Genomic DNA, 26,275 nt, shown 5'->3' with positions numbered 1-26,275 from the left:
TACTGAGCCATACACTGGCATAGTCTGCACCGCTCCCCAGGCTGGGCAGATAGTCCAGTTTACTGAGCCATACACTGTCATAGTCTGCAAAGCTCTCCATGCTGGCCTGATAATCCGGGCAAAAATAAACAATGCACTTAGATAGTCCGCACACCTCTCCCTGCTGGACCGATAGTCCTTTTACTGAGCCATATACTGATATAGTCTGCAGAGCTCCCCATGCTGGGCAAATAGTCCGGTGTCCTGAGCCATGCACTGAGATAGTCCGCTCAGCTCTCCATGTTGGGCCGATAGTCCGGTTTGCTGAGCCATACACTGGCATGGTCTGCACAGCTCTCCGTGCTGGGCCGATAGTCCGGGTAACTGAGCCAAACACTGACATAGTCTACACAAGTCTATATTCTGGCCCGATAGTCCGGTTTACTGAGCCATACACTGGCATAATCTGCACCGCTCCCCAGGCTGGGCTGATAGTCCTGTTTACTGAGCCATGCACTGACATAGTCCGCAAAGCTCCCAACGATGGATCGATAGTCCGGTTTACTGAGCCGCACACTGACATAGTCTGCAGAGCTCCCAACGATGGCCCTATACACTGAGATAGTCCGCACACCTTTCCATGCTGGCCCGATAGACCATTTACTGAGCTGTACACTGATATCGTCTGCACAGCTCTCCATGCTGTGTCCCATAGTCCGGTTTCCTGAGCCATATACTGACATAGTCTGCAGAGCTCTATATTGTGGCCTGATAGTCCTGTTTACTGAGCCATACACTGTCATAGTCTGCACAGCTCCCCATGCTGGGCAGATAGTCCGGTTTACTGAGCCATACACTGACATAGTCCACACCACTCCCCATGCTGGCCCGATAGTCCGGTTTACTGAGCCATACACTGACATTGTCTGCACAGCTCTCCATGCTGTCCCGATTGTCCGGTTTTCTGAACCATAAACTGACATATTCTGCACACCACCCCATGTTGGGGCGATAGTCCGGTTCACTGAGCCATACACTGACATAATCTGCACAGCTCTCCTTGCTGGGCTGATAGACCTGTTTACTGAGCCATACACTGACATCATCTGCACAGCTCTCCATGCTGGACTGATAGTCCTGTTTACTGAGCCATACACTGACATAGTCTGCACAGCTCCCCAGGCTGGGCAGATAGTCCGGTTTACTGAGCCATACACTGGCATAGTCTGCACAGCTCCCCAGGCTGGGCAGATAGTCCGGTTTACTGAGCCATACACTCTCATAGTCTGCAAAACTCTCCATGCTGGTCTGATAGTCCGGGTAAATAAGCAATGCACTGAGATAGTCCGCACACCTCTCCATGCTGGCCCGATAGTCCTTTTACTGAGCCATACACTGATATAGTCTGCACAGCTCCACATGCTGGGCAAATAGTCCGGTTTGCTTAGCCATACACTGACATGGTCTGCAATGCTCTCCATGCTGGGCCGATAGTCCTGTTCACTGAGCCAAACACTGACATAGTCTACACAAGTCTATATTGTGGCCCGATAATCCGGTTTACTGAGCCATGCACTGGCATAGTCTGCACCGCTCCCCAGGCTGGGCTGATAGTCCTGTTTACTGAGCCATATACTGACATAGTCTACACAGCTCTATATTCTGGCCCGATAGTCCTGTTTACTGAGCCATACACTGACATAGTCCGCACAGCTCCCCATGTTGGCCTGATAGTCTGGTTTATGAGACATACACTGACATAATCTGCACAGCTCCCCATGCTGGCCCGATTTTCCGGTTTACTGAGCCATACACTGACATAGTCCACACCACTCCCCATGATGGCCCTATACTCCGGTTTACTGTGCCATACACAGACATAGTCTGCACAGCTCTCCATGCTGGCCCGATAGTCCGGTACACTGAGCCATAAACTGACATAGTCTGCACAGCTCTCCATGCTGGGCAGATAGTCCTGTTTACTGAGCCGTACACTGACATAGTCTGCACAGCTCTCCATGCTGCGCAGATAGTCCGTTTTACTGAGCCATACACTGACATAGTCTACACAGGTTTATATTCTGGCCCGATAGTCCGGTTTACTTAGCCATACACTGGCATAGTCTGCACCGCTCCCCAGGCTGGGCAGATAGTCTGGTTTACTGAGCCATACACTGACATAGTCCGCAAAGCTCCCAACGATGGCTCGGTAGTCCGGTTTACTGAGCCGTTCACTGACATAGTCTGCAGAGCTCCCAACGATGGCCCAATACACTGAGATAGTCCGCACACCTTTCCATGCTGGCCCAATAGACCATTTACTGAGCCATACACTGATATAGTCTGCACAGCTCTCCATGCTGTGTCCCATAGTCCGGTTTCCTGAGCCATCTACTGACATAGTCTGCAGAGCTCTATATTCTGGCCCGATAGTCCGGTTTACTGAGCCATACACTGACCTAGTCTGCTCAGCTCTCCATGCTGTGCAGATAGTCCGGTTTACTGAGCCATTCAATGTCATATTCTACACAGCTCTCAATGCTGGGCAGATAGGCCGGATTACTGAGCCATACACTGACATAATCTGCACAGCTCCCCATGCTCGGCTGATATTCCTGTTTACTGAGCCATACACTGACATAGTCTGCACAGATCCCCATGTTGGCCCGATAGTCTGGTTTATGAGACATACACTGACATAGTCAGCACAGCTGTCCATGCTGGGCTGATAGTCCTGTTTACTGAGCCATACACTGACATAATCCACACCACTCCCCATGCTGGCCCGATAGTCCGGTTTACTGACCCTTTCACTGACATAATCTGCACAGCTCTCCATGCTGGGTAGATAGTCCAGTTTACTGAGCCATTCACTGACAAAGTCTGCACAGCTCTCCATGCTGGGCAGATAGTCCAGTTTACTGAGCCATACACTGTCATAGTCTGCACAGCTCTGCATGCTGGACAGATAGTCCGGTTTACTGAGCCATACACTGACATAGTCTACACAGCTCTATATTCTGGCCCAATTGTCCATTTACTGAGTCACACACTGACATAGTCTGCACAGCTATCCATGCTAGGCAGATAGTCCGCTTTCTTGAGCCAAACACTGAGATAGTCCGCTCAGCTCTCCATCCTGGCCCGATAGTCCGGTCTACTGAACCATACACTGACATACTCTGCACAGCTCTCCATACTGTGTCCCATAGTCCGGTTTCCTGAGCCACACACTAACATTGTCTGCGGAGCTCCCCATGCTGGGTCGATAGTCCGGTTTACTGAGCCATACACTGACATAGTCTGCACAACTCTCCAAGCTGGGCTGATAGTCCTGTTTACTGAGCCATAAACTGACACATTCTGCACAACTCCCCATGTTGGGGCCATAGTCCGGTTCACTGAGCCATACATTGTCATAGTCTGCATAGCTCTCCATGCTGTGTCCCATAGTCATGTTTCCTGACCCTTACACTGACATAGTTGCACAGCTCTCCATGCGGTCCCGATAGTCCAGTTTACTGAGCCATACACTGGCATAGTCTGCACCGCTCCCCAGGCTGGGCAGACAGTCCAGTTTACTGAGCGATACACTGACATAGTCTGCATAGCTATCCATGCTGGCCTGATAGTCCGGGTTAATGAGCAACATACTGAGATAGTCCGCACAGCTCTCAATGCTGTCGTGATAGTCCATTTACTGAGCCATACACTGACATCGTCTGCACAACTCTCCATGCTGGTCTGATAGTCCGGTTTACTGCGCCATACACCTAGATAGTCCGCTCAGCTCTCCCTGCTGGCCCGATAGTCCGGTCTATTGAGCCATACACTGACATAGTCAACACAGCTCTACATGCTGTGTCCGACAGTCCGGGTTACTAGGCCATACACTGACATAGTCTGCACAGCTCCCCATGACGGCCCAACAGTCCAGTTTACTGAGCCACACACTGACATAGTCCGCACAGCTCCCCATGTTGGCCTGATAGTCTGGTTTATGAGACATACACTGACATAATCTGCACAGCTCTCCATGCTGGGCAGATAGGACATTTTACTGAGCCATACACTGACATAGTCTGCACAGCTCCCCATGCTGGCCCGACATTTCGGTTCACTGAGCCATACACTGACATAGTCCACACCACTCCCCATGATGGCCCGATACTCCGGTTTACTGTGCCATACACTGACATAGTCTGCACAGCTCTCCATGCTGGCTCGATAGTCCGGTACACTGAGCCATAAACTGACACATTCTGCACAGCTCCCCACGTTGGGGCCATTGTCCGTTTCACTGAGCCATACACTGACATAATCTGCACAGCTCTCCATGCTAGGCTGATATTCCTGTTTACTGAGCCATACACTGACATAGTCTGCACAGCTCTCCATGCTAGGCTGATATTCCTGTTTACTGAGCCATACACTGACATAGTCTGCACAGCTCTCCATGCTGGGCAGATAGTCCGGTTTACTGAGCCATAAACTGACATAGTCTGCACAGCTCTCCATGTATGGGCAGATAGTCCTGTTTACTGAGCCGTACAATGACATAGTCTGCACAGCTCACCATGCTGCGCAGATAGTCCGGTTTACTGAGCCATACACTGACATAGTCTACACAGGTTTATATTCTGGCCCGATAGTCTGGTTTACTGAGCCATACACTGGCATAGTCTGCACCGCTCCCCAGGCTGGGCAGATAGTCTGGTTTACTGAGCCATACACTGACATAGTCCGCTAAGCTCCCAACGATGGCTCGGTCGTCCGGTTTACCCAGCCGTTCACTGACATAGTCTGCAGAGCTCCCAACGATGGCCCAATACACTGAGATAGTCCGCACACCTTTCCATGCTGGCCCGATAGACCATTTACTGAGCCATACACCGATATAGTCTGCACAGCTCTCCATGCTGTCTCCCATAGTGCGGTTTCCTGAGCCATATACTGACATAGTCTGCAGAGCTCTATATTCTGGCCCGATAGTCCGGTTTACTGAGCCATACACTGACCTAGTCTGCTCAGCTCTCCATGCTGTGCAGATAGTCCGGTTTACTGAGCCATTCAATGTCATATTCTACACAGCTCTCAATGCTGGGCAGATAGGCCGGATTACTGAGCCATACACTGACATAATCTGCACAGCTCCCCATGCTCGCCTGATAGTCCTGTTTACTGAGCCATACACTGACATAGTCTGCACAGATCCCCATGTTGGCCCGATAGTCTGGTTTATGAGACATACACTGACATAGTCAGCACAGCTGTCCATGCTGGGCTGATAGTCCTGTTTACTGAGCCATACACTGACATAGTCCACACCACTCCCCATGCTGGCCCGATAGTCCTGTTTACTGAGCCATACACTGACATAGTCTGCACAGATCCCCATGTTGGCCCGATAGTCTGGTTTATGAGACATACACTGACATAGTCAGCACAGCTGTCCATGCTGGGCTGATAGTCCTGTTTACTGAGCCATACACTGACATAGTCCACACCACTCCCCATGCTGGCCCGATAGTCCGGTTTACTGAGCCTTTCACTGACATAATCTGCACAGCTCTCCATGCTGGGTAGATAGTCCAGTTTACTGAGCCATTCACTGACAAAGTCTGCACAGCTCTCCATGCTGGGCAGATAGTCCAGTTTACTGAGCCATACACTGTCATAGTCTGCACAGCTCTGCATGCTGGACAGATAGTCCGGTTTACTGAGCCATACACTGACATAGTCTACACAGCTCTATATTCTGGCCCAATTGTCCATTTACTGAGCCACACACTGACATAGTCTGCACAGCTATCCATGCTTGGCAGATAGTCCGGTTTCCTGAGCCAAACACTGAGATAGTCCGCTCAGCTCTCCATCCTGGCCCGATAGTCCGGTCTACTGAACCATACACTGACATACTCTGCACACCTCTCCATACTGTGTCCCATAGTCCGGTTTCCTGAGCCACACACTAACATTGTCTGCGGAGCTCCCCATGCTGGGTCGATAGTCCGGTTTACTGAGCCATACACTGACATAGTCTGCACAACTCTCCAAGCTGGGCTGATAGTCCTGTTTACTGAGCCATAAACTGACACATTCTGCACAACTCCCCATGTTGGGGCCATAGTCCGGTTCACTGAGCCATACATTGTCATAGTCTGCACAGCTCTCCATGCTGTGTCCCATAGTCAGGTTTCCTGACCCTTACACTGACATAGTTGCACAGCTCTCCATGCTGTCCCGATAGTCCAGTTTACTGAGCCATACACTGGCATAGTCTGCACCGCTCCCCAGGCTGGGCAGATAGTCCAGTTTACTGAGCGATACACTGACATAGTCTGCATAGCTATCCATGCTGGCCTGATAGTCCGGGTTAATGAGCAACATACTGAGATAGTCCGCACAGCTCTCAATGCTGTCGTGATAGTCCATTTACTGAGCCATACACTGACATCGTCTGCACAACTCTCCATGCTGGTCAGATAGTCCGGTTTACTGAGCCATTCACTGACAAAGTCTGCACAGCTCTCCATGCTGGGCAGATAGTCCAGTTTACTGAGCCATACACTGTCATAGTCTGCACAGCTCTGCATGCTGGACAGATAGTCCGGTTTACTGAGCCATACACTGACATAGTCTACACAGCTCTATATTCTGGCCCAATTGTCCATTTACTGAGCCACACACTGACATAGTCTGCACAGCTATCCATGCTTGGCAGATAGTCCGGTTTCCTGAGCCAAACACTGAGATAGTCCGCTCAGCTCTCCATCCTGGCCCGATAGTCCGGTCTACTGAACCATACACTGACATACTCTGCACACCTCTCCATACTGTGTCCCATAGTCCGGTTTCCTGAGCCACACACTAACATTGTCTGCGGAGCTCCCCATGCTGGGTCGATAGTCCGGTTTACTGAGCCATACACTGACATAGTCTGCACAACTCTCCAAGCTGGGCTGATAGTCCTGTTTACTGAGCCATAAACTGACACATTCTGCACAACTCCCCATGTTGGGGCCATAGTCCGGTTCACTGAGCCATACATTGTCATAGTCTGCACAGCTCTCCATGCTGTGTCCCATAGTCAGGTTTCCTGACCCTTACACTGACATAGTTGCACAGCTCTCCATGCTGTCCCGATAGTCCAGTTTACTGAGCCATACACTGGCATAGTCTGCACCGCTCCCCAGGCTGGGCAGATAGTCCAGTTTACTGAGCGATACACTGACATAGTCTGCATAGCTATCCATGCTGGCCTGATAGTCCGGGTTAATGAGCAACATACTGAGATAGTCCGCACAGCTCTCAATGCTGTCGTGATAGTCCATTTACTGAGCCATACACTGACATCGTCTGCACAACTCTCCATGCTGGTCAGATAGTCCGGTTTACTGAGCCATACACCTAGATAGTCCGCTCAGCTCTCCCTGCTGGCCCGATAGTCCGGTCTATTGAGCCATACACTGACATAGTCAACACAGCTCAACATGCTGTGTCCGACAGTCCGGGTTACTAGGCCATACACTGACATAGTCTGCACAGCTCCCCATGACGGCCCAACAGTCCGGTTTACTGACCATACACTGACATAATCTGCACAGCTCTCCATGCTGGGCAGATAGGCCGGGTTACTGAGCAATACACTGACATAGTCTGCACAGCTCTCCATGCTGGGCTGATAGGACAGTTTACTGAGCCATACACTGACATAGTCCACACCACTCCCCATGATGGCCCGATACTCCGGTTTACTGTGCCATACACTGACATAGTCTGCACAGCTCTCCATGCTGGCCCGATAGTCCGGTACATTGAGCCATAAACTGACACATTCTGCACACCTCCCCACATTGGGGCGATCGTCCGTTTCACTGAGCCATACACTGACATAATCTGCACAGCTCTCCATGCTAGGCTGATATTCCTGTTTACTGAGCCATACACTGACATAGTCTGCACAGCTCTTCATGCTGGGCAGATAGTCCGGTTTACTGAGCCATACACTGACATAGTCTGCACAGCTCTCCATGCTGGGCAGATAGTCCTGTTTACTGAGCCGTACACTGACATAGTCTGCACAGCTCTCCATGCTGGGCAGATAGTCCTGTTTCCTGAGCCATGCACTGACATAGCCTACACAGGTTTATATTCTGGCCCGATAGTCCGGTTTACTGAGCCATACACTGGCATAGTCTGCACCGCTCCCCAGGCTGGGCAGATAGTCCGGTTTACTGAGCCATACACTGACATAGTCCGCAAAGCTCCCAACGATGGCTCGGTAGTCCGGTTTACTGAGCCATTCACTGACATAGTCTGCAGAGCTCCCAACGATGGCCCAATACACTGAGATAGTCCGCACACCTTTCCATGCTGGCCCGATAGACCATTTACTGAGCCATACACTGATATAGTCTGCACAGCTCTCCATGCTGTGTCCCATAGTCCGGTTTCCTGAGCCAAATACTGACATAGTCTGCAGAGCTCTATATTCTGGCCCGAGAGTCCGGTTTACTGAGCCATACACTGAACTAGTCTGCTCAGCTCTCCATGCTGTGCAGATAGTCCGGTTTACTGAGCCATTCAATGTCATATTCTACACAGCTCTCAATGCTGGGCAGATAGGCCGGATTACTGAGCCATACACTGACATAATCTGCACAGCTCCCCATGCTCGGCTGATAGTCCTGTTTACTGAGCCATACACTGACATAGTCTGCACAGATCCCCATGTTGGCCCGATAGTCTGGTTTATGAGACATACACTGACATAGTCTGCACAGTTGTCCATGCTGGGCTGATAGTCCTGTTTACTGAGCCATACACTGACATAGTCCACACCACTCCCCATGCTGGCCCGATAGTCCGGTTTACTGAGCCATACACTGGCATTGTCTGCACAGTTCTCCAAGTTGGCCCGATAGTCCGGTTTTCTGAGCCATAAACTGACACATTCTGCACACCTCCCCATGTTGGGGCGATAGTCCGGTTCACTGAGACATACAGTGACATAATCTGCACAGCTCTCCATGCTGGGCAGACAGTCCGGTTTACTGAGCCATACACTGACATAGTCTGCACAGCTCTCCATGCTGGGCTGATAGTCCGGTTTACAGAGCCATGCACTGACATAGTCTACACAGCTCTATATTCTAGCCCGATAGTCCGGTTTACTGAGCCATACACTGACATAGTCTGCACAGCTCTCCATGCTGGGCTGATAGTCCGGTTTACAGAGCCATGCACTCTCATAGTCTGCACTGCTCTCCATGCTGGCCTGATAGTCGGGGTGAATGAGCAATATACTGAGATAGTCCGCACACCTCTCCGTGCTGGCCCGATAGTCCATTTACTGAGTCATACACTGAGATAGTCCGCTCAGCTTTCCCTGCTGGCCCGATGGTCCGGTCTACTGAGCCATACACTGACATAGTCTGCACAGCTCCCCATGTTGGCCCGATAGTCCGTGTTTCTGAGGTATACACTGACATAGACTGCACAGCTCTCCATGCTGTATCCCATAGTCCGGTTTCCTGAGCCATACACTGACATAGTCTGCACAGCTCCCCGTGTTGGGCCGATAGTCCGGTTTCCTGAGCCATACACTGACATAGTCTGCACAGCTCTCCATGCTGGGCAGATAGTCCGGTTTATTGAGGCATACACTGACAAAGTTTGCACAGCTCTCCATGCTTGGCTGATAGTCCTGTTTACTGAGACATACATTGACATAGTCCGCACAGCTCTCCATGCTGGGCAGATACTCCGGTTTACTGAGCTTCACACTGTCAGAGTCTACACAGCTCTATATTCTGGGCCGATAGTCTGGTTTACTGAGCCATACACTGACATAGTCTGCACAGATCCTCATGCTGGCCCGATAGTCCGGTTTACTGAGCCATACACTGACATAGTCTGCACAGCTCTCCATGCTGGGCTGATAGTCCGGTTTACAGAGCCATGCACTGACATAGTCTACACAGCTCTATATTCTAGCCCGATAGTCCGGTTTACTGAGCTATTCACTGGCATAGTCTGCACCGTTCCCCGTTTTGGGCAGATAGTCCGGTTTACTGAGCCGTACCCTGTCATAGTCTGCACTGCTCTCCATGCTGGCCTGATAGTCGGGGTGAATGAGCAATATACTGAGATAGTCCGCACACCTCTCCGTGCTGGCCCGATAGTCCATTTACTGAGTCATACACTGAGATAGTCCGCTCAGCTTTCCCTGCTGGCCCGATGGTCCGGTCTACTGAGCCATACACTGACATAGTCTGCACAGCTCCCCATGTTGGCCCGATAGTCCGTGTTTCTGAGGTATACACTGACATAGACTGCACAGCTCTCCATGCTGTATCCCATAGTCCGGTTTCCTGAGCCATACACTGACATAGTCTGCACAGCTCCCCGTGCTGGGCCGATAGTCCGGTTTCCTGAGCCATACACTGACATAGTCTGCACAGCTCTCCATGCTGGGCAGATAGTCCGGTTTATTGAGGCATACACTGACAAAGTTTGCACAGCTCTCCATGCTTGGCTGATAGTCCTGTTTACTGAGACATACATTGACATAGTCCGCACAGCTCTCCATGCTGGGCAGATACTCCGGTTTACTGAGCTACACACTGTCAGAGTCTACACAGCTCTATATTCTGGGCCGATAGTCTGGTTTACTGAGCCATACACTGACATAGTCTGCACAGATCCTCATGCTGGCCCGATAGTCCGGTTTACTGAGCCATACACTGACATAGTCTGCACAGCTCCCCATGTTGGCCGATAGTCTGGTTTATGAGACATACACTGACATAATCTGCACATCTCTCCATGCTGGGCAGATAGTCCGGGTTACTGAGCCATACACTGGCATAGTCCGCACAGCTCCCAACGATGGCCCGATAGTCCGGTTTACTGAGCCATACACTGACATAGTCTGCAGAGCTCCCCATGCTGTCCCGACAGTCCAGTTTACTGAGCCATACACTGACATAGACTGCACAGCTCCCCATGCTGGTCCGATATTCCGGTTGACTGAGCCAGACACAGACATAGTCCGCACCACTCCTCATGCTGGCCCGATAGTCCGGTTTACTGAGCATTACAAAGACATTGTCCGCACAGCTCTCCATGCTGGCCCGATAGTCCGGTTTACTGAGCCATAAACTGACACATCCTGCACACCTTCCCATGTTGGGGCGATAGTCCGGTTCACTGAGCCATACACTGACATAATCTGCACAGCTCTCCATACTGGGCTGATAGTCCTGTTTACTGAGCCATACACTGACATAGTCTGCACAGCTCTCCATGCTGGGCAGATAGTCCGGTTTACTGAAACATACACGGATATAGTCTACACAGCGCTATATTCTGGCCGATAATCCGGTTTACTGGGCCATAAACTGGCATTATCTGCACAGCTCTCCATGCTTGCCTAATAGTCCGGGTTAATGAGCAATACACTGAGATAGTCTGCACAGCTCTCCATGCTGGCCCGATAGTCCATTTACTGAGCCATACACTGCAGAGTCTGCAGAGCTCTCCATGCTGGGCAGATAGTCCGGTTTCCTGAGCCATACACTGACATTATCTGCACACCTCTCCATGCTTGCCTGATAGTCCGGGTTAATGAGCAATACACTGAGATAGTCCACACAGCTCTCCATGCTAGCCCGATAGTCCATTTAATGAGCCATATACTGACATAGTCTGCAGAGCTCTCCATGCTGGGCAGATAGTCCGGTTTCCTGAGCCATACCCTGAGATAGTCCGCTCAGCTCTCCCAACTGGCCCGATAGTCCGGTCTACTGAGCCATATACTGACATAGTCTGCACAGCTCTCCATGCTGTGTCCCATGGTCTGGTCTCCTGAGCCATACATTGACATAGTCTGCACAGCTCCCCATGTTGGCCCGATAGTCCGTGTTTCTGAGGTATACACTGACATAGACTGCACAGCTCTCCATGATGGGCCGATAGTCCGGTTTACTGAGCAATATAATGGCATAGACTGCACCCTCTCCATGCTGGCCTGATAGTCCGGGTTACATAGCCATACACTGACTTGGACTGCACAGCTCTCCATGCTGGGCAGATAGTCTGGGTTACTGAACCGTACACTGACATAGTCTGCAGAGCTCCCAACGATGGTCCGATAGTCCGGTTGACAGAGCCACACATTGACATAGTCTGCACAGCTCCCCATGCTGGCCCGATAGTCCAGTTTACTGAGCCATACACTGACATTGTCTGCACAGCTCTCCATGCTGTCCCGATAGTCAGGTTTACTGAGCCAGAAACTGACACATTCTGCACACCTCCCCATGCTGGGCCGATAGTCTGGTTTACTGAGCCATACATTGATATAGTCTGCACAGCTCTCCTTTCTGGCCCGATAGTCCAGTTTACTGAGCCATACACTGACATAATAGGCACCGCTCCCCAGGCTGGGCAGGTAGTCCAGTTTACTGAGCCATACGCTGCACAGCTCTCCATGCAGGCCTGATAGTCCGGGTTACTGACAAATACACTGAGATAGTCCGCACAGCTCTATATTCTGGCCCGATAGTCCGGTTTACTGAGCCATACACAGACCTAGTTTGCATCACTCCCCATGCTTGGCAGATAGTCCGGTTGACAGAGCCTTTCACTGACATAATCTGCACAGCTCTCCATGCTGGGCAGATAGTCCAGTTTACTGAACCATTCACTGACAAAGTCTGCACAGCTCTGCATGCTGAACAGATAGTCCGGTTTACTGAGCCATACACTGACATAGTCTACACAGCTCTATATTCTGGCCCAATTGTCCATTTACTGAGCCACACACTGACATAGTCTGCACAGCTATCCATGCTAGGCAGATAGTCCGGTTTCCTGAGCCAAACACTGAGATAGTCCGCTCAGCTCTCCATGCTGGCCCGATAGTCCCGTCTACTGAACCATACACTGACATAGTCTGCACAGCTCTCCATACTGTGTCCCATAGTCCGGTTTCCTGAGCCACACACTAACATTGTCTGCGCAGTTCCCCATGCTGGGTCGATAGTCCGGTTTACTGAGCCATACACTGACATAGTCTACACAGCTCTATATTCTGGCCCAATTGTCCATTTACTGAGCCACACACTGACATAGTCTGCAAAGCACTCCATGCTGGCCAGATAGTCCAGGTTAATGAGCAATGCACTGAGATAGTCCGCACAGCTCCCCATGCTGGCCCAATAGTCCATTTACTGAGCCATACACTGACATAGTCTGCACAGCTCTCCATGCTGTGTCCCATAGTCCGGTTTCCTGAGCCATACACTGAGATAGTCCGCTCAGCTCTCCCTGCTGGCCCGATTGTCCGGTCTACTGAGCCATACACTGACATAGTCTGCACAGCTCTCCATGCTGTGTCCCATAGTCCGGTGTCCTGAGACTTACACTGACATAGTTGCACTGCTCTCCATGCTGTCCCAATAGTCCAGTTTACTGAGCCATGCACTGACATAGTCCGCACCGCTCTATGTTGGGCCGATACTCCGGTTTGCTGAACTATACATAGTCTGCACTGTTCCCCCTGCTGGGCAGATAGTCCGGGTTACTGAGCCATACACTGACAGCGTCTGCACAGCTCCCAACCATGGTCCGATAGTCCGGTTTACTGAGCCATACACTGACATAGTCTTCACAGCTCTCCATGCTGTCCCGATGGTCCAGTTTACTGAACCATACACTGACATAGTCCGCACCGCTCCCCATGTTGGCCCGATAGTCCGGTTTACTGAGCCATACACTGACATAGTCTTCACAGCTCTCCATGCTGTCCCGATGGTCCAGTTTACTGAACCATACACTGACATAGTCCGCACCGCTCCCCATGTTGGCCCGATAGTCCGGTTTACTGAGCCATACACTGACATTGTCTTCACAGCTCTCCATGCCCCCCGATAGTCCGGTTTACTGAGCCATAAACTGACACATTCTGCACACCTCCCCATGCTGGGCCGATAGTCCGGTTTACTGAGCCATACATTGATATAGTCTGCACAGCTCTCCATGCTGGGCAGATAGTCCGGTTTAATTAGCCATACACTGACACAGTCTGCACAGCTCTCCATGCTGGCCTGATAGTCCGGTTTACTGAGCCATTCACTGACATAGTCTGCATCGCTCCCCATGCTTGGCAGATAGTCCGGTTTACTGAGACTTTCACTGACATAATCTGCACAGCTCTCCATGCTGGACAGATAGGCTGGTTTACTTAGCCATACTCTGACATAGTCTGCACAGCTCTCCATGCTGGGCAGATGGTCCAGTTTACTGAGCCGCACAAACACATAGTCTGCACAGCTCCCCATGCTGGGTCCGAAAGTCCCGTATACTGAGCCATACACTGACATAGTCTACACAGCTCTCCTGGTTGGCCCTTCGTCCGGTTGACTGAGCCGGACACTGACATAGTCCGCTCACCTCCCCATGCTGCCCGAAAGTCCGGTTTACTGAGCCATACACTGACAAAGTCCGCACAGCTCTCCATGCTGGGCAGAGAGTCCTGTTTACTGAGCCATACACTGACATAGTCTACACAGCTCGATATTCTGGCCCAATAGTCCGGTTTACTGAGCCATACACTGACATAGTCTGCACAGATCCTCATGCTGGCCTGATAGTCTGGGTTACTGAGCCTTTCACTGACATAGTCTGCACAGCTCGCCATGATGGCCCAATAGTCCAGTTTACTAAGCCATACACTGACATGTTCTGCACAGCTCACCATGTTGGACCGATAGTCTGGTTTATGAGACATACACTGACATCATCTGCACAGCTGTCCATGCTGGGCAGATAGGCCTGGTTACTGAGCCATACACTGACACAGTCCGCACAGCTCCCAACGATGGCTCGATACTCTGGTTTACTGAGCCATACACTGACATAGACTGCACAGCTCCCAACGATGTCCCGATAGTCCGGTTTACTGAGCCATATACTGACATAGTCTGCACAGGTCCCCATGCTGGCCCGACAGTCCAGTTTACTGTGCCACACACTGACATAGTCAGCACAGCTCCACATGCTGGCCCGATATTCCGGTTTACTGAGCCATACACAGACATAGTCTGCACAGCTCCCCATGTTTGTCCAATCGTCCAGTTGACTGAACCATACACTGACATAGTCCGCACCGCTCCCCATGCTGGCCCGATAGTCCGGTTTGCTGAGCCATAAACTCACACGTTCTGCACACCTCCCCATGTTGGGGCCATAGTCCGGTTCACTGAGCCATACATTGACATAGTCTGCACAGCGCTCCATGCTGTGTCCCATAGTCCGGTTTCCTGACCGTTACACTGACATAGTTGCACAGCTCTCCATGCTGTCCCGATAGTCCAGTTTACTGACCCATACACTGGCATAGTCTGCACCGCTCCCCAGGCTGGGCAGATAGTCCAGTTTACTGAGCGATACACTGACATAGTCTGCACAGCTATCCATGCTGGCCCGATAGTCCGGGTTAATGAGCAACACACTGAGATAGTCCGCACAGATCTCAATGCTGTCCCGATAGTCCATTTACTGAGCCATACACTGACATCGTCTGCACAGCTCTCCGTGCTGGCCTGATAGTCCGGTTTACTGAGCCATACACCTAGATAGTCCGCTCAGCTCTCCCTGCTGGCCCGATAGTCCGGTCTATTGAGCCATACACTGACATAGTCAACACAGCTCTACATGCTGTGTCCCACAGTCCGGGTTACTAGGCCATACACTGACATAGTCTGCACAGCTCCCCATGACGGCCCAACAGTCCGGTTTACTGAGCCATACACTGACATAGTCCGCACAGCTCCCCATTTTGGCCTGATAGTCTGGTTTATGAGACAGACACTGACATAATCTGCACAGCTCTCCATGCTGGGCAGAAAGGCCGGGTTACTGAGCCATACACTGACATCGTCCGCACAGATCCCAAAGATGGCTCGACAGTCCGGTTTACTGAGCCATACACTGACATAGTCTGCACAGCTCCCCATGCTGTTCCGATATTCCGGTTTACTGAGCCTAAACTGACATAGTCTGCACAGCTCCCTATGTTGGGCTGATAGTCCTGTTTACTGAGCCATACGCTGACATAGTCTGCACAGCTCTCCATGCTGGGCAGATAGTCCTGTTTACTGAGCCATACACTGACATAGTCTACACAGCTCTATATTCTGGCCCGATAGTCCGTTTCCTGAGACATACTCTGGCATAGTCTGCACCGCTCCCCAGGCTGGACAGATAGTCCGGTTTACTGAGCCATACACTCACATAGTCTGCAAAGCACTCCATGCTGGCCAGATAGTCCAGGTTAATGAGCAATGCACTGAGATAGTCCGCACAGCTCCCCATGCTGGCCCAATAGTCCATTTACTGAGCCATACACTGACATAGTCTGCACAGCTCTCCATGCTGTGTCCCATAGTCCGGTTTCCTGAGCCATACACTGAGATAGTCCGCTCAGCTCTCCCTGCTGGCCCGATTGTCCGGTCTACTGAGCCATACACTGACATAGTCTGCACAGCTCTCCATGCTGTGTCCCATAGTCCGGTGTCCTGAGACTTACACTGACATAGTTGCACTGCTCTCCATGCTGTCCCAATAGTCCAGTTTACTGAGCCATGCACTGACATAGTCCGCACCGCTCTATGTTGGGCCGATACTCCGGTTTGCTGAACTATACACTGACATAGTCTGCACTGTTCCCCCTGCTGGGCAGATAGTCCGGGTTACTGAGCCATACACTGACAGAGTCTGCACAGCTCCCAACCATGGTCCGATAGTCCGGTTTACTGAGCCATACACTGACATAGTCTTCACAGCTCTCCATGCTGTCCCGATGGTCCAGTTTACTGAACCATACACTGACATAGTCCGCACCGCTCCCCATGTTGGCCCGATAGTCCGGTTTGCTGAGCCATACACTGACATTGTCTTCACAGCTCTCCATGCCCCCCCGATAGTCCGGTTTACTGAGCCATAAACTGACACATTCTGCACACCTCCCCATGCTGGGCCGATAGTCCGGTTTACTGAGCCATACATTGATATAGTCTGCACAGCTCTCCATGCTGGGCAGATAGTCCGGTTTAATTAGCCATACACTGACACAGTCTGCACAGCTCTCCATGCTGGCCTGATAGTCCGGTTTACTGAGCCATACACTGACATAGTCTGCATCGCTCCCCATGCTTGGCAGATAGTCCGGTTTACTGAGACTTTCACTGACATAATCTGCACAGCTCTCCATGCTGGACAGATAGGCTGGTTTACTTAGCCATACTCTGACATAGTCTGCACAGCTCTCCATGCTGGGCAGATGGTCCAGTTTACTGAGCCGCACAAACACATAGTCTGCACAGCTCCCCATGCTGGGTCCGAAAGTCCCGTATACTGAGCCATACACTGACATAGTCTACACAGCTCTCCTGGTTGGCCCTTCGTCCGGTTGACTGAGCCGGACACTGACATAGTCCGCTCACCTCCCCATGCTGCCCGAAAGTCCGGTTTACTGAGCCATACACTGACAAAGTCCGCACAGCTCTCCATGCTGGGCAGAGAGTCCTGTTTACTGAGCCATACACTGACATAGTCTACACAGCTCGATATTCTGGCCCAATAGTCCGGTTTACTGAGCCATACACTGACATAGTCTGCACAGATCCTCATCCTGGCCTGATAGTCTGGGTTACTGAGCCTTTCACTGACATAGTCTGCACAGCTCGCCATGATGGTCCAATAGTCCGGTTTACTAAGCCATACACTGACATGTTCTGCACAGCTCACCATGTTGGACCGATAGTCTGGTTTATGAGACATACACTGACATCATCTGCACAGCTGTCCATGCTGGGCAGATAGGCCTGGTTACTGAGCCATACACTGACACAGTCCGCACAGCTCCCAACGATGGCTCGATACTCTGGTTTACTGAGCCATACACTGACATAGACTGCACAGCTCCCAACGATGTCCCGATAGTCCGGTTTACTGAGCCATATACTGACATAGTCTGCACAGGTCCCCATGCTGGCCCGACAGTCCAGTTTACTGTGCCACACACTGACATAGTCAGCACAGCACCACATGCTGGCCCGATATTCCGGTTTACTGAGCCATACACAGACATAGTCTGCACAGCTCCCCATGTTTGTCCAATCGTCCAGTTGACTGAACCATACACTGACATAGTCCGCACCGCTCCCCATGCTGGCCCGATAGTCCGGTTTGCTGAGCCATAAACTCACACGTTCTGCACACCTCCCCATGTTGGGGCCATAGTCCGGTTTTCTGAGCCAATCACTGACATTGTCTGCACACCTCTCCATGGTGGCCCGATAGTCCGGTTTACTGAGCCATAAACTGACACATTCTGCAAACCTCCCCATGCTGGGCCGATAGTCTGGTTTACTGAGCCATACGTTGACATAGTCTGCACAGCTCTCCATGCTGGGCAGATAGTCCGAATAATTAGCCGTACACTGAAATAGTCTGCACAGCTCTCATTTCCGGCCCGATAGTCCGGTTTACTGAGCCATACACTGACATAATCGGCACCGCTCCACAGGCTGGGCAGATAGTCCAGTTTACTGAGCCATACACTGACATAGTCTGCACAGCTCTCCATGCTGGACTGATAGTCCGGGTTACTGAGCAATACACTGAGATAGTCCGCACAGCTCTCCATGCTGGCCCGATAGTCCGGTTTACTGAGCCATACACCGACATAGTCTGCATCGCTCCCCATGCTTGGCAGATAGTCCGGTTTACTGAGCCATACACTGACATAGACTGCACAGCTCTCCATGCTGGGCAGATAGTCCGTTTTACTGAGCCATACACTGACATAATCTGCACAGCTCTATATTCTGGCCCGATAGTCCGGTTTACTGAGGCATAAACTGACACATTCTGCACACCTCCCAATGTTGGGGCGATAGTCCGGCTCACTGAGCCAAAATCTGCCATAGTCTGCACAGCTCTCCATGCTGGGCTAATAGTCCTGTTTACTGAGCCATGCACTGACACAGTCTGCACAGCTCCCCATGTTTGTCCAATAGTCCAGTTGACTGAGCCATACACTGACATAGTCCGCACAGCTCTCCATGCTGGCTCGATAGTCCGGTTTACTGAGCCATAAACTGACACATTCTGCACACCACCCCATGTTGGGGCGATAGTCCGGTTCACTGAGCCAAAATCTGCCATAATCTGCACAGCTCTCCATGCTGGGCTGATAGTCCTGTTTACTGAGCCATACACTGACATTGTCTGCACAGCTCTCCATGCTGGCCCGATAGTCCGGGTTACTGAGCCATACACTGACATAGTCTGCACAGCTCTCCATCCTTTCACGATAGTCCGGGTTACTGAGCCATACACTGACATAGACTGCACAGCTCTCCATGCTGGGCAGATAGTCCGGTTTACTGAGCCATACACTGACATAGTGTGCAGAGCTCCCAACGATGGTCCGATATTTAAGTTGACTGAGCCATACACTAACATAATCTGCACAGCTCCCCATGCTGTCCCGATAGTCCAGTTTTCTGAGCCATACACTGACATAGTCTGCACAGATCCTCATGCTGGCCTGATAGTCTGGGTTACTGAGCCTTTCACTGACATAGTCTGCACAGCTCGCCATGATGGCCCAATAGTCCGGTTTACTAAGCCATACACTGACATGTTCTGCACAGCTCACCATGTTGGACCGATAGTCTGGTTTATGAGACATACACTGACATCATCTGCACAGCTGTCCATGCTGGGCAGATAGGCCTGGTTACTGAGCCATACACTGACACAGTCCGCACAGCTCCCAACGATGGCTCGATACTCTGGTTTACTGAGCCATACACTGACATAGACTGCACAGCTCCCAACGATGTCCCGATAGTCCGGTTTACTGAGCCATATACTGACATAGTCTGCACAGGTCCCCATGCTGGCCCGACAGTCCAGTTTACTGTGCCACACACTGACATAGTCAGCACAGCTCCACATGCTGGCCCGATATTCCGGTTTACTGAGCCATACACAGACATAGTCTGCACAGCTCCCCATGTTTGTCCAATCGTCCAGTTGACTGAGCCATACACTGACATAGTCCGCACCGCTCCCCATGCTGGCCCGATAGTCCGGTTTGCTGAGCCATAAACTCACACGTTCTGCACACCTCCCAATGTTGGGGCGATAGTCCGGCTCACTGAGCCAAAATCTGCCATAGTCTGCACAGCTCTCCATGCTGGGCTGATAGTCCTGTTTACTGAGCCATGCACTAACATAGTCTGCACAGCTCTCCATGCTGGCCCCATAGTCTGGGTTACTGAGCCATACACTGACATAGTCTGCACCGCTCTCCATGCTGGCCCGATAGTCCGGTTTACTGAGCCATACACAGACACAGTCTGCACAGCTCCCCATGTTTGTCCAATAGTCCAGTTGACTGAGCCATACACTGACATAGTCCGCACCGCTCCCCATGCTGGCCCGATAGTCCGGTTTACTGAGCCAAAAACTGCCATAGTCTGCACAGCTCTCCATGCTGGACTGATAGTCCTGTTTACTGAGCCATACACTGACATTGTCTGCACAGCTCTCCATGCTGGCCCGATAGTCCGGGTTACTGAGCCATACACTGACATAGTCTGCACAGCTCTCCATGCTGGCACGATAGTCCGGGTTCCTGAGCCATACACTGACATAGACTGCGCAGCTCTCCATGCTGGGCAGATAGTCCGGCTTACTGAGCCATACACTGACATAGTCTGCAGAGCTCCCAACGATGGTCCGATAGTTAAGTTGACTGAGCCGTACACTGACATTGTCTGCACAGCTCCCCATGCTGTCCCGATAGTCCAGTTTACTGAGCCATACACTGACATAGTCCGCATCACTCCCCAAGCTGGCCCGATAGTCCGGTTTTCTGAGCCAATCACTGACATTGTCTGCACACCTCTCCATGGTGGCCCGATAGTCCGGTTTACTGAGCCATAAACTGACACATTCTGCAAACCTCCCCATGCTGGGCCGATAGTCTGGTTTACTGAGCCATACGTTGACATAGTCTGCACAGCTCTCCATGCTGGGCAGATAGTCCGAATAATTAGCCATACACTGAAATAGTCTGCACAGCTCTCATTTCCGGCCCGATAGTCCGGTTTACTGAGCCATACACTGACATAATCGGCACCGCTCCACAGGCTGGGCAGATAGTCCAGTTTACTGAGCCATACACTGACATAGTCTGCACAGCTCTCCATGCTGGACTGATAGTCCGGGTTACTGAGCAATACACTGAGATAGTCCGCACAGCTCTCCATGCTGGCCCGATAGTCCGGTTTACTGAGCCATACACCGACATAGTCTGCATCGCTCCCCATGCTTGGCAGATAGTCCGGTTTACTGAGCCATACACTGACATAGACTGCACAGCTCTCCATGCTGGGCAGATAGTCCGTTTTACTGAGCCATACACTGACATAATCTGCACAGCTCTATATTCTGGCCCGATAGTCCGGTTTACTGAGGCATAAACTGACACATTCTGCACACCTCCCAATGTTGGGGCGATAGTCCGGCTCACTGAGCCAAAATCTGCCATAGTCTGCACAGCTCTCCATGCTGGGCTAATAGTCCTGTTTACTGAGCCATGCACTGACACAGTCTGCACAGCTCCCCATGATTGTCCAATAGTCCAGTTGACTGAGCCATACACTGACATAGTCCGCACAGCTCTCCATGCTGGCTCGGTAGTCCGGTTTACTGAGCCATAAACTGACACATTCTGCACACCACCCCATGTTGGGGCGATAGTCCGGTTCACTGAGCCAAAATCTGCCATAGTCTGCACAGCTCTCCATGCTGGGCTGATAGTCCTGTTTACTGAGCCATACACTGACATTGTCTGCACAGCTCTCCATGCTGGCCCGATAGTCCGGGTTACTGAGCCATACACTGACATAGTCTGCACAGCTCTCCATCCTTTCACGATAGTCCGGGTTACTGAGCCATACACTGACATAGACTGCACAGCTCTCCATGCTGGGCAGATAGTCCGGCTTACTGAGCCATACACTGACATAGTGTGCAGAGCTCCCAACGATGGTCCGATATTTAAGTTGACTGAGCCGTACACTAACATAATCTGCACAGCTCCCCATGCTGTCCCGATAGTCCAGTTTACTGAGCCATACACTGACATAGACCGCACCGCTCCCCAAGCTGGCCCGATAGTCCGGTTTTCTGAGCCAATCAGTGACATTGTCTGCACACCTCTCCATGGTGGCCCGATAGTCCGGTTTACTGAGCCATAAACTGACACATTCTGCACACCTCCCCATGCTGGGCCGATAGTCTGGTTTACTGAGCCATACATTGACATAGTCTGCACAGCTCTCGATGCTGGGCAGATAGTCCGAATAATTAGCCATACACTGAAATAGTCTGCACAGCTCTCATTTCTGGCCCGATAGTCCGGTTTACTCAGCCATACACTGACAGAATCGGCACCGCTCCCCAGGCTGGGCAGATAGTCCAGTTTACTGAGCCATACACTGACATAGTCTGCACAGCTCTCCATGCTGGACTGATAGTCCGGGTTACTGAAAAATACACTGAGATAGTCCGCACAGCTCTCCATGCTGGCCCGATAGTCCGGTTTACTGAGCCATACATTGACATAGTCTGCATCGCTCCCCATGCTTGGCAGATAGTCCGGTTTACTGAGCCATACACTGACATAGACTGCACAGCTCTCCATGCTGGGCAGATAGTCCGGTTTACTGAGCCATACACTGACACAGTCTGCACAGATCCTCATGCTGGCCCGATAGTCTGGTTTATGAGACATACATTGACATAATCTGCACAGCTCTCCATGCTTGGCAGATAAGCCAGGTTACTGAGCCATACACTGACATAGTCCGCAAAGCTCCCAACGATGGCTTGATAGTCCGGTTTACTGAGCCATACACTCACATAGTCTGCACAGCTCCCCCTGCTGTGCAGACAGTCTGGTATCCTCAGCCATACACTGACATAGTCTGCACCGCTTTCCATTCTGTGTCCCATCGTCCGGTTCACTGCGCCATAAACTGACATTGTCTGCACAGCTCTCCATTCTGGGCTGATAGTCCGGTTTACTGAGCCATACACTGACATAGTCTGCACTGGTCCCAACGATAGTCCGATAGTCCGGTTGACTGAGCCATAAAATGACATAGTTCACACACCTCCCCATGCTGCCCGATAGTCCGGTTTACTGAGCCATACAATGACATAGTCTGCACAGCTCTCCATGCTGTCCCGATAGTCCAGTTTACTGAGCCATGCACTGACATAGTTCACACCGCTCACCATGCTGACCCGATAGTCCGGTTTACTGAGCCATACACTGACATAGTCTGCACCGCTCCCCATGTTGGCCCGATAGTCCAGTTTACTGAGCCATTCACTGACATTGTCTTCACAGCTCTCCATGCAGGCCCGATAGTCCGGTTTACTGAGCCATAAACTGACACATTCTGCACACCTCCCCTTGCTGGGCAGACAGTCCGGTTTAATTAGCCATACACTGACACAGTCTGTGCAGCTCTCCATGCTGGCCCGATAGTCCGGTTTACTGAGCAATACACTGACATAGTCTGCATCACTCCTCATGCTTGGCAGATAGTCCGGTTTACTGAGCCTTTAACTGACATCATCTGCACAGCTCTCCATGCTGGGCAGATAGGCTGGTTTACTTAGCTATACTCTGACATAGTCTGCACAGCTCTCCATGCTGGGCAGATAGTCCAGTTTACTGAGCCGCACACTGACATAGTCTGCACAGCTCCCCATGCTGGCCCGATAGTCTGGTTTACAGAGCAATGCACTGAGATAGTCTGGACAGCTCTCCATGCTGGGTCCGAAAGTTGCATATACTGAGCCATACACTGACATAGTCTACACAGCTCTCCTGGTTGGCCCGTAGTCCGGTTTACTGAGCCATACTCTGACATGTTCTGCACAGCTCACCATGCTGCGCCAATAGTCTGGTTTACTGAGCCATACACTGACATTGTCTGCACAGCTCTCCATGCTGGCCCGATAGTTCGGTTTACTGAGCAATACACTGACATAGTTTGCACAGCCCACCATGCTGACCCGATAGACCGGTTTGCTGAGCCATACACTGTCATAGTCTGCACAGCTTTCCATGCTGGTCCGATAGACCGGTTTACTGAACCATACACTAACATAGTCTGCACAGCTCTCCATGCAAGGCCGATAGTCCGGTTTACTGAGCCATGCACTGACATAGTCTGCGCAAATCGCCATGCAGGCCGGATAGTCCAGATTACTGAGCAATACACTGAGATAGTCCGTAAGGTTTCCATGCCGGGTCTGATAGTCCGGTTTACTGAGCCATACTCAGACATAGTCTGCACCGCTCCCCATGTTGGACAGATAGCCCGGCATACTGAGCCATGCACTGACATAGTCTGCACAGCTCTCCATGCTGGGTCCGATAGTCCAGTTTACTGAGCCATGCACTGACAAAGTTCGCACCAATCACCATGCTGGCCCGATAGTCCGGTTTCCTGCGCCATACACTGACCTAGTCTGCACCGCTCCCCATGTTGGCCCGATAGTCCGGTTTACTGAGCCATACACTGACATTGTCTTCACAGCTCTCCATGCCCCCCGATAGTCCGGTTTACTGAGCCATAAACTGACACATGCTGCACACCTCCCCATGCTGGGCCGATAGTCTGGTTTACTGAGCCATACATTGACATAGTCTGCACAGCTCTCCATGCTGTGCAGATAGTCCGGTTTAATTATCCATACACTGACACAGTCTGCACAGCTCTCCATGCTGGCCTGATAGTCCGGGTTACTCAGCAATTTACTGAGATATTCCGCAACGCTCCCCATGCTTGGCAGGTAGTCCGGTCTACTGAGCCTTTCACTGACATAATCTGAACAGCTCTCCATGCTGGACAGATAGGCTGGTTTACCTAGCCATACTCTGACATAGTCTGCACAGTTACTGAGCAATACACTGAGATAGTCCGTAAGGTTTCCATCCTGGGTCTGATAGTCTGGTTTACTGAGCCATACTCAGACATAGACTGCACCGCTCCCCATGCTGGGCAGAGAGCCCGGTTTACTGAGCCAAACACTGACATAGTCTGCACAGCTCTCCATGCTGGGTCCGATAGACCGGTTTACTGAACCATACGTGAACATAGTCTGCACAGCTCTCCATGCGGGGACGATAGTCTGGTTTTTCTGAGCCATACACTGACATAGTCTGCACAGTCCCATGCTGGGCAGATAGTATGGTTTACTGAGCCTCACACTGAAATACTCTGCACAGCTCCCCATGCCGACCCGATATTCCGGTTTACTGAGCCATACACTGGCATAGTCTGCACCGCTCCCCAGGCTGGGCAGATAGTCCGGTTTACTGAGCCGTACACTGACATAGTTTGCGCAGCTCTCCATGCTGGCCTGATAGTCCGGGTTATTGAGCAATACACTGAGGTAGTTTGCATACCTCTCCATGCTGGCCCGATAGTCCATTTACTGAGCCATACACTGACATACTCTGCACAGCTCTCCATGCTGTGTCCCATAGTCCGGTTTCCTGAGCCATACACTGTCATAGTCTGCAGAGCTCCCCATGCTGGGCCGAAAGTCCGGTTTACTGAGCCATACGCTGACATAGTCTGCACAACTCTCCATGCTGGGCAGATAGTCCAGTTTACTGAGCCATACACTGACAAAGTCTGCACAGCTCTCCATGCTGGGCTGATAGTCCTGTTTACTGAGCCAGACACTGACATGTGTGCACAGCTCTCCATGCTGTGCAGATAGTCCGGTTTACTGAGCCATACACTGACATAGTCTACACAGCTCTATATTCTGGCCCGATAGTCCGGTTTACTGAGCCATACACTGACATAGTCTGCACAGATCCTCATGCTGGCCTGATAGTCCGGGTTACTGAGCCTTTCACTAAACATAGTCTGCACTGCTCGCCATGATGGCCCAATAGTCCGGTTTACTGAGCCATACACTGACATGTTCTGCACAGCTCCCCATGTTGGCCCGATAGTCAGCTTTATGAGACATACACTGACACAGTCCGCACAGCTCCCAACGATGGTTCGAAAGTTCGGTTTACTGAGCCATGCACTGACATAGTCTGCACAGCTCCCAACGATGTCCCGATAGTCCGGTTTACTGAGCCATACACTGACATAGTCAGCAC

At 51.3% G+C, this 26,275-nt stretch overlaps 1 protein-coding gene across 1 annotated transcript in view; it reads right to left on the bottom strand.

Moving 5' to 3' along the window:
* LOC148138710 (putative G protein-coupled receptor 139) overlaps nt 1-26,275 on the bottom strand; it is a 71,593-nt gene that overhangs the window by 8,812 nt on the left and 36,506 nt on the right. The window lies entirely within an intron of this gene.

Source organism: Chiloscyllium plagiosum, unplaced genomic scaffold (genome assembly GCF_037043375.1).
Source record: "Chiloscyllium plagiosum isolate Xiang-an unplaced genomic scaffold, Cpla_swu_hap1 HiC_scaffold_39, whole genome shotgun sequence".
Classification (NCBI taxonomy): domain Eukaryota; kingdom Metazoa; phylum Chordata; class Chondrichthyes; order Orectolobiformes; family Hemiscylliidae; genus Chiloscyllium; species Chiloscyllium plagiosum.
This window is presented reverse-complemented; position numbering and strand designations above follow the sequence as displayed.